The following is a 10,365-nucleotide window of genomic DNA, read 5'->3' as shown; positions in this document are numbered from 1 at the left end:
TCTGTGGGCTGTTACTGGGGCGCCCAAAGGGGAAGACGAGGTACTGGATCCATGGGATGGAGAAGTTGACCCTTCTACACAGAGTTTGTGGACAGGGCCTAATGCTGGACTGTCCCTGTTCTTAACGTCAGTAACTCGCTACTCCTGCTTCTGCTGCCTGAAAGGCCTGGAGGCAAAGTCAGAAAGTTTCCAGAGCAGAGGAGCTTTTCCAAGACATCAGCAGGGCCTGGAACTGAGGGAAGCAGGTGTGAAATTGTTCTACTGAGGCACTGCCTCTCTGACATGTCCTCCTGCGAGCCTGTGGGACAGAGTGGGGACAGTGGAAGGCCCTTCCCCTCCAAAGAGGTCAGACCTCAGCACCTCGCCCCCAAACTTACCTGGGACTTTCCTACATGCAGTTGCCAAGTGAGGAGCCAAGTGACTGGTCCTGCTGGCCAGTGCAGAATGACTGGGAGATCATTCTGCGTGGGGGGAGGGGTGCCTTAGAGCCACGCCAGGAGCAGGTGCACTGTGGTTTTGCATGTGCAATGAGCGATCTCTCTGTAGTGCTAAGGCAAAATCACTTTCTAACTCAGTTCTGACTAAATGACTGACCATGTGTCACAGTCTTAATTTGGAACCCACCTTCTTGGTGAAATTTCCAATTCAAATCACTGCTCTGGAGCCCCCAGAAAGTGCAGCTTTTGAAATTGGCACCTGTCACAGGAATGTCGTGCTACCCTTCATCTTGGTGATGAGTCTTATCTGGGAGGCTACTGGGGGTGGATTGATTGGGCAGAGGCGGAGGGTATCAGCTGTGCTGCTGCATGAAGCATTGGCCAGATCCTGCAGCAGTCCTCAAAGCCAATGGGAACCTTGCCTGTGACTTGGGGTTGCCTTGGCCTCACGCTGCACCCTGCGCAGGGATGAACTAGATTCAAACCCTTGTCACCTTGAGCTCTAAGCACTCTTGGGGCGTAAGATGGTGGAGGGGCAGGTCACCTTCGCCTGAAGCATTAGGGATCCACAGCTGCTGAAGGAAGAATTGTGTGATCTGATTGGCAGATGTGCCAGGCTGAGTGGCCTGGTGGCCTGAACCTCTTGGGCATCAGATGGGGTGCTGGTTGGCATGGGCCAGAGGTGGGATATCAGGCTAGATGGCCCAGTGGCTTGCCCTGGTATAGCACTTCCTGTGTGACTGTATTGTTGCTGTTCTCCTCCCTTAACGAAGCTCCGAGCTAATGGGAAGAAAGAGGAGCCCCCGAGGCCTTTGCAGCCCTTCAGCCACAGTTCTGGGCCTTGTTGGTGAAATCAGCGCTAATTAGCCACACTCTGCCTCTCTTGATGTAAGTGTCGAATACAACCTAACACCCTCCTGTGCCTTTTACTGGCCTGCCGGAGCGCCGCACCTTCTGACACCAACTGCATGATCGCGAGTGCTAAGTACCTTTGGCAACAGTAAATTGCTCAGTAAGAGCCTGACTGACTGAAACAAGGACAGATTGTAGGACTCAGAGACAGTCCTGGCACATTTCCTTATCCTTCCTGCTAACTAAGTGTCTGCAACTCAGACTGGTACAAGTGTCACTCCAGTTCCCTTTTGGAGCAAAGGGTTACTGCACTTATGCAATTTCTAGCCATGAAACCACAGCCCTCCCCCAGCCCCTCTGACCTCTCCTCATGTGCAGAGATTCAGCCAGGGGATAACTGCATCTATTCACCTAGATGAAGCCTGCTCAAAGGCAGTGAGGTGGGCATCCACATCCACCCCCCCCCCCGCCCCTTAACCAGGGCAGCAATTTAGTCTTGAGGTTCCCTGCGGAACTGACCCCCCGGGGTCTATCCCCACTCACCCCGGGGAGGTCCCCTCTGCCTCTCCCCTCCACCATCTCCAGTTCATGCTGCTGCTGCTTCTGCAGCTCTTTCTCGGGCTCTCGCTGTCTCTCACAGTCCTCTTGCTCTCTCGCACTCAGCTCCAATCCCATCCGTCTCCGATCCCACAATGGGGAACCCGATCGTGAAGACCCCCGTCTGGTCGGGGACAGGAGTCTTGGGGATGCCTGGCTACCACTCCAGCTGCTCCCAGATCCTGCTATAGCCCCATTTGGGGTCAGGAGTCTATTCCTTAGAGCGGTCATCCTCCTCCAGCTGCACAATTAACTGTGCTTTGGTGAACTTTCCAATGCTCAACACTCTCTTTCTGCACAGGGTTACAATGTCCTTCTTAAGGAGACGGTGATAGGCCATCACTCCGCTCTTCCCAAGTTGTTGTGGACCCACAGGCCTGTGTGCTCTCAGCTCCCCACGGTTTCCAGGGAGAACCCCTAGTGTGCCAGCCCTTCTCGAGGTCACCACCTCTTTGCCAGGGTCGAGCGGCAGACTTCTCCGCCCCTGGGACCGCTCGCTGCAATCCCCAGGGGGACCCTGTTACTGCAAAAGTCCTTCTCTCTGGTCACACACTCCCAGGGTTTAACTGCCCCCGAAACCGTCTCTCTCTGAATCTTCAGCACGCCTGGTCCCTGTCAATCCCTCTTCGTTTTACTGCTCCCCAGTCACTTACTGCAGGAAGTGCCATCCATGGGGTGCAGTAGATCCCACCGCTACCACCAGTTGTCACGGAGTCCCCGGGCGATGCTCTGGAACTGCTCCCCATGAAGCCAGTCAGGACTCTGGGGAAGTCTCCTCTCTGGGAGCAGACTGTCTTCAGGACACTAAGCTCACACAGCTTCCACCTTCCTGGGTCTGACCTCGGAGCATTCAGCCTCCTCTGCCCCACCGTGCGCTTCCCACAGCGAGTCCGCTCAGGCGGGGTTCTGGGGAAGCCAGAGGGTCCTGCCCCCCAACTTCGCAGTCAGATGTGACTCTCAGCCAGCCAGTAAAACAGAGGTTTATTAGACGACAGGAACATGGTCTAACACAGAGCTTGTAGGTGCAGAGAACAGGACCCCTCAGCTGGGTCCATTTTGGGGGGCAGTGAGCCAGACAACCCCGTCTGCCCTTCACTCCATGTGCCAGCCAGCCCCAAACTGAAACTCCCCCTCCAGCCCCTCCTCCTCTGGGCTTTGTCCCTTTCCCGGGCCAGGAGGTCACCTGATCCCTCTGTTCTCCAACCCTTTAGCTCTCACCTTCCAGGGGGGAAGGGACAGGCCATCAGTGGCCAGGAAACAGGGTGTCGGCCATTCTCTGTCTCCAGACCCCTGCACACACCTGCCCTCTAGGGCTCTGCAATGATCATACACCCTTACCCCACCCCCTAGAGACTTAAGAATTGCCTAGGGGAAACTGAGGCACCCCCACAATGTTCAGAGGAAACATAAAGAACAGTCCCACTTCGTCACAGGTACTGACTATATATAGTCGTCCTCACCTCCACACATAGCACTGGCTCTGGAAACAAAATTCTCGACCCAGGGTGCTCTCTTTCCTACTCAGGAGTGGCCCCATGTGAGAGGCCCTGGGCAGGTGTGGAGATACTCACAAGTCCCCAGCTGGGTGCTACACAGCTGGAGTTTGTCCCAGCTGACGAGAGAGTCACCTCAATGAGACTTCGGGTATCAGAGAGGAAAACCCTGACTGTTGTTTGTGTCTGTAGCCTGACAGCAGTTCAGAGTACTCGGCCTTTCTGGAGATGGTGGAATCAGTTCTCAATAGCGTGTCACCGACCGACACTGTAGTTCTACTGGGAGACCTCAGCGCTCATGTGGGGAACGATGGAGATACCTGGAGGGGAGTGATTGGAAGGAACGGCCTCCCTGGTCTGGACCCAAGAGGTGAGTTGTTATTGGAGTTCTGTGCTAGTCATGGATTGTCCATAATGAATACCATGTTTGAACACAAGGTTGTTCATAAATGTACTTGGTACCAGAACGCTTTGGGCCGAAGATCAATGATCGACTTCATAGTCGTCTCGTTGGACCTAAGGCTGGACACTCAGATGAAGAGAGGGACAGAGCTGGCAACCAATCACCACTTGGTGGTGAGTCGGATACGACGCACTGGACACTGCCCGGATAGACACGGGAGGCCCAAACGATCCGTGTGAGTCACCTGGGAAGGTCTGGTGGAGGATCCTGTGTGGAAAGACTTCAGTTCCTACCTCCGGAAGAACTTCTGCATTCTGGGTGAGGTCTTGGACATTGAGTCCAAGTGGACCTTGTTCAGGGCCTCAATCTTTGCCGCACCCAGGAAAAGTGGCCTGAAGGCGGTTGGCTCCTGTCATGGTGGCAACCCTAGGACCCGCTGCTGGACTCCAGTGGTGAGGGAAGCTGTCAAGGCAAAGAAGGAGGCCTTCCAAGCAATGCTTGTGAACCGGACTCCTGATACGGCTGAGAGGTACCGGGTGGCTAAAAGGTCATGACTAGAGTGGTCATTGAAGCGAAAGACCAGCCTGGGGAGGAGTTTGGATAGACCATGGAGAATATCTACCAGATGGCCTCAAAAGTGTTCTGGCAAGCCATTCATCGCCTTAGGAGGGGTCGGCGAGATGTTGCCCAGGCTGTACTCAGTAAGGGTAGTGAAATGCTGACCTTGAGTGAGGAGATTGTCAAGAGGTAGAAGGAACACTTGGAGGAATTCCTCAACCCGATGGATGCTCTCCCCTTCCAGGAGGCAGTGCCAGAAACTTCCAATGAGATCAGGTCTGTTTCTGATGCTGAGGTTGATACAGTGGTAAAGCGCCTTTGTAGTGATAAGGCAGCAGGGGTGGATGAGATTTGTCCAGAGATGTTGAAAGCACTGGACAATGTTGAGGCATTGTGGTTAACACGCATCTCCAATGCTGCGTGGAAGGCAGGTGCAGTACCTCTGGACTGGCAAACTGGGGTGGTGGTCCCAATCTTTAAGAAAGGAGATCAGAGGGTGTGTTCCAACTATAGGGGGATCACTGCTCAAACAGATAGGTTAGCGGAACTGGACTTGGGAAAGGACTCCAGGGAGGAAGCCCTGAGGGTGGCTGGCTTGGGTAGGAGCCAGACTGCCAGGGAGAAAGTCTGAAGGCTCAGCACTCTGTGAGACATTGGGGTGCAAGGGGAGGCCAGGAGGGGCGGAAGTCCCTTTTGTTTTATGTTTTCTTTGGACTAGAGACTTGTGGCTTGACAAAGCCTCCGTAAAAGAAGGTCAGCCTGTCATAGCTGTATTGCTGGGACTATGATCCTTGGAAAAACTGAGGCAGGCCAAGTGGTGCCATGATCGGACACAAGGGCGTGCTGGGAGCTGGACCAGCCACAACTATTCTCAGACTTTTGTTAAGGTTTTTGAATTGGTGCCGCACAATAGTCTGATTAAAAAACTAGAACTGCACAATATCAATAGTGCACACAGTACATGGATTAAGAACTCTCTCGCTGACAGCTCTCCAGAAGCCCTCAGTGGTGAAAGAATAGGCTAAGGGCTATTTAGAAAAGCTGGACATGCACAAGTCCATGAGGCAGTGCATCCAAGGGTGCTGGGAGAGTTGGCTGATGTGATTACAGAGCCATTGGCCATTATCTTTGAAAACTCGTGGCAATTGGAGTAGGTCCCGGATGATTGGAAAAAGGCAAATATAGTACCCATCCTTACAAAAGGGAAGAAGGAGAATCTGGGGAACTACAGACCAGTCAGCCTCACCTCAGTCCCTGGAAAAATTATGGAGCAGGTCCTCAAGGAATCAATTCTGAAGCACTTAGAGGAGAGGAAAGTGATCGGGAACAGTCAGCATGGATTCACCCAGGGCAAGTCATGCCTGACCAACCTGATTGCCTTCTATGATGAGATAACTGGCTCTGTGGATATGGGGAAAGCAGCGGATGTGATATATCTTGACTATGGCAAAGCTTTTGATACGGTCTCCCATGGTATTCTCACCAGCAAGTTAAAGAAGTATGGATTGGATGAATGGACTATAAGGTGGATAGAAAACTGGCTAGATTGTCGGGCTCAACGGGTAGCGATCAATGGCTCCATGTCTAGTTGGCAGCTGGTATCAAGCAGAGTGCCACAGGGGTCAGTCCTGAGGCTGGTTTTGTTCGACATCTTCATTACTGATCTGGAGGATGGTGTGGATTGCACCCTCAGCAAGTTCGCGGATGACACTAAGCTACAGGGAGAGGTAGATACGCTGGAGGGTAGGGATAGGGTCCAGAGGGACCTAGACAAATTGGAGGATTGGGCCAAAAGAAATCTGATGAGTTTAACAAGGACAAGTGCAGAGTCCTGCACTTAGGATGGAAGAATCCCAGGCACCGCTACAGGCTGGGGACCGACTGGCTAGGCAGCAGTTCTGCAGAAAAGGACCTGGGGATTACAGTGAATGAGAACATAGATATGCGTCAACAGTGTGCCTTTGTTGCCAAGAAAGCTAATGGCACATTGGGCTGCATTAGTTGGAGAATTGGCAGCCGATTGAGGGAAGTGATTTTTCCCCTATATTCAGCACTGGTGAGGCCACATCTGGAGTATTGCGTCCGCTTTTGGGCCCCCCACTACAGAAAGGATGTGGAGAAATTGAGGAGAGTCCAGTGGAGGGCAATGAAAATGATTAGTGGGCTGGGGCACATGACTTATGAGGAGAGGCTGAGGAAATTGGGTTTATTTAGTGAGTCTGCAGAAGAAAAGAGTGAGGGGGGATTTGATAGCAGCCTTCAACTACCTGAAGGGGCGTTCCAAAGAGGATGGAGCTCGGCTGTTCTCAGTGGTGGCAGATGACAGTACAAGGAGCAATGGTCTCAAGTTGCAGTGGGGGAGGTCTAGGTTGAATATTAGGAAACACTATTTCACTAGGAGGGTGGTGAAACACTGGAATGGGTTCCAGGAGAGGGCTCTGGGCTGGGGCAGTGGGTTGGGGTCTGGGACGGGGTACAGGCTCTGGGCTGGGAGGCGGGCTCCAGAGCGGGGCCAGAAATGAGGGGTTCAGGTGCAGGAGGGGGATCCGGGCTCAGGCAGAGGGTTGGTGTGTGGTGGGGTGAGGGCTCCGGCTGGGGATGCAGGCTCTGGGGTGGGGCCAGGGTTTGGGGTGCAGGAGAGGGCTCAGGGCTGGGGCAGTGGGTTGGGGCACTGGAGGGGTTCAGGGTGCGGGCTCCGGATGGCGCTTACCTCAGGTGGCTCCTGGGAAGCAGCCACATCTCCCTCTGGCTCCTAAGCGGAGGCACGACCATGTGACTCTGCACACTGCCCGCGCCTACAGGCACCGCTCCCTCAGCTCCCATTGGCCACGGTTCCTGGCCAATGGGAGCTGCTGAGCTGGCACCGGGGATGGAGGCAGCGTGTAGCGCCCCTGTGGCCACCCTTACACCTAGGAGCCAGACGGAGATGCCAGCAGCTTCCCAGGAGTCGCATGGTGCCAGATAGGAAGCCTGCCTGGACTGCCAACCGGACTTTTAACGGTCTGGTCAGTGCTGCTGACCGGAGCCGCCAGGGTCCCTTTTTGACCAGGTGTTCTGGACACCGGACACCTGGCAACCCTTGGGGCGATACTGTGGCAAAAGTGGCAGATGTGACCCTTGGATGTATACATAAGGAAGTAGTAAGTAGGAACAGGGAGGTAATTTTCTTTGGGCTATTATTACCCATCTCAAACTGGCAGTAAAACAAACAAAGTTAAGTTCACTCAAGTGCCCCAGGCTAGCTGTAGGGCTGTAGAGTGACGCTTTGTCCTCCTCTTGGGAGAAGAGCAATAGGGAATGTGTGACAAGGCCGTAAGCGGACTCTAACATCCCTGGGAAGCTTATTTTGTGCAATTAGGGTGAAATTTACCCCTAGGCAGAGGGCCAGCATGCGGCCTGGTCCAAAGCTCAGGCAGCACCCTGAGATCTGAAGCAGGATTTAAGCGGTGCTCAGGCTTTGGAGCCTGCTTTGCTATGGCCCTCAGCCCAGGGGGAAATTGAACCATGAGTGTTTTTCTTTGGCTAATTATTACTCATGTAAATGTGGGGGCAGATGTGGTATGGCAAATGCAGATTTGGCTTGCTTTGCGGGGAGGTTGCTTTTGCCTCTCTTTTTATGAATATTAAAAGTACATCTCCAGCAAAAAATTTCCTGGAACTTAGGGGAAAGGTCTTTGCCGAACAATTTAACCCTATCAGGCGTTTCTAACTCAGGAACAGAAATTCACTCATTTCACAGGTTTATGTTGGCCTGAATCTATGGAATTTTACTGAGCTTGTGTTTTCTTTGTGTGGGAGGGGCTTCCCCCCCGTCATGTTTCTGGCTAAAATCAGAGGGAACGCACAGTGTGCCCATCGGTGAGCTGAAGCGGGTGTCTTCGTATCCCCTCTGAAACCTGTGACTGGAGCGGTAGGGGAGAGATGGCTGCAGATCAACGGCCAGGGAGCTATCCACAGCATTGGCAGTGGCAATGCAAGTGTCTCTTGCACTGCTCCACAAATGGATTTCATCCCTGTCCTGGTGAGACTCTCCTCCAAGAGTGAGAGGCCCATTCAGCCCTTGGGCTCCCAAGAAGAGGACCAACTACTGCTGACTGCAATGGTATTTTTTATAAAGTGAACACTTCTGTATTGGAAAGTCCAGGTCTAAATCCAGCAAACTAGCTTTATAGAAGACACTGAACATCGACCCCGTGGAAACAGCTTTTAGTTCGTAGAACTTAAGTTTAGAAGGGACAATTAGATCATCTAGTCTGACCTCCGGCATATCACAGTCCCTCGATTTCACCCCCTTACCCTTGTAATAAGCCCAATAACTTGTGGTTGGATAAAGTACATCTTCCAGGAAGGCATCCAGTCTTGATATGAAGACTTCAAAAGATGGAGAATCTACCACATCTCTTGGTAATTTGCTCCAGTGGTTAATCACCCTCACTGGTAAAAACTTGTGTCTTATTTCCAAATTGAATTTGTCTGGCTTTATCTCCCAGACCTTGGCTCTTGTTTGTGCCTTTCCCCACTCTATTTAAGAGCCTTTTAGTGCCCAGTATTTTCTTCCCATGGGTAGGCTTACAACCGTGTAATCAAGTTGCCTCTCAATCTTCTTTCTGAGAGGCTAAACCTTGAATATTTCTGTGGCTCTCTTCTGCACCCTCGCCAATTTTTCAACATCCCTTTTTAAAATGGGGACATCAGATCTGGACCCAGTATTCCAGCATCTGTCTCACTAAATCTGTATTGTGATAGACCCAGGCCAGTTGGGTACAGCACAGTTGTCCTTATTGGGATCCAGGAAGTGGGTGGGCGAAGCCCGCCCACTGCTAAAGGTTCCCCCCCAGCCTAAGGGGGGGATCCACAGGACCTGGAAAACCAAATAATTATGGGGGATAACTAATGAACAACAGGAACGGGACTGCGGTCAAAGGGTCAAACGAAGGGAATTGGAGGGGGACACCGAGCAGAGAACCCCGGACAGCACCCACCGCTCCTCAAAGGCGTCAAGGGAGTCAGTGGACGTCGTCCAGAGGAACTCTGCCCGGAGGCGTGAACGGACAGAGGATCGGAAATAAGCCTCGCAGTCGCAGAAGATTCCATCGGCCAACCTCCTCACCCTGGTTTTATAGATGGCCACTTTAGCCAGGGCCAGGAGGAGGTTGACCAGGAGGTCCCACGACTTAGTGGGGCCACGGACAGGGAGTGCATAGATAAGAAGATGAGGAGAAAAGTGCAACCAGAACCGTAACAAAAGATTGGTGAGGAGCCGGAATAGGGGCTGCAACCTGGCGCACTCCAGATAGACGTGCGCCAGGGTTTCCCTCACGCTGCAAAAGGGGCAGGTGTCCGGGATTGGGGTGAACCGCGCCAAATACACGCCCGTGCTCACGGCCCCGTGAAGGAGCCGCCAACTGATATCCCCGGCGGGCCTCGGGACGAAGGCAGAATAGAGGCTGGCCTACCGGGGTACAGCAGAGTAGTCCTATTGGGATCCAGGAAGTGGGCGGGCAGAGCTCGTCCACTACAAAAGGATCCCCCCCCAGCCTAAGGGGGAGATCCACAGGGCCTGGAGAGCCAAGTGATTACGGGGGACAACTCATGAAAAAACAGGGATGGGAGTGCGGTCAAAGGGTCAAACGAAGGGAACCGGATGGGGACACCGAGCAGAGAACCCCGGACAGCGCCCACCGCTCCTCAAAGGCGTCAAGGGAGTCAGTGGACGCCGCCCAGAGGAACTCTGCCAGGAGGCGTGAACGGACAGAGGATCGGAAATAGGCCCCGCAGTCGCAGGAGACTCCATCGGCCAACCTCCTCACCCTGGTTTTATAGATGGCCGCTTTAGCCAGGGCCAGGAGGAGGTTGACCAGGAGGTCCCGCGACTTAGTGGGGCCACGGACAGGGAGTGCGTAGATAAGAAGGTGAGGAGAAAAGTGCAACCAAAACCATAACAAAAGATTGGTGAGGAGCCGGAATAGGGGCTGCAACCTGGCGCACTCCAGATAGACGTGCGCCAGGGTTTCCCTCACGCCGC

Source organism: Eretmochelys imbricata, chromosome 3 (assembly GCF_965152235.1).
Source record: "Eretmochelys imbricata isolate rEreImb1 chromosome 3, rEreImb1.hap1, whole genome shotgun sequence".
NCBI classification, from domain to species: domain Eukaryota; kingdom Metazoa; phylum Chordata; order Testudines; family Cheloniidae; genus Eretmochelys; species Eretmochelys imbricata.
The sequence above is the reverse complement of the archived record's forward strand: the minus strand, read 5'-3'. Positions refer to the sequence as shown.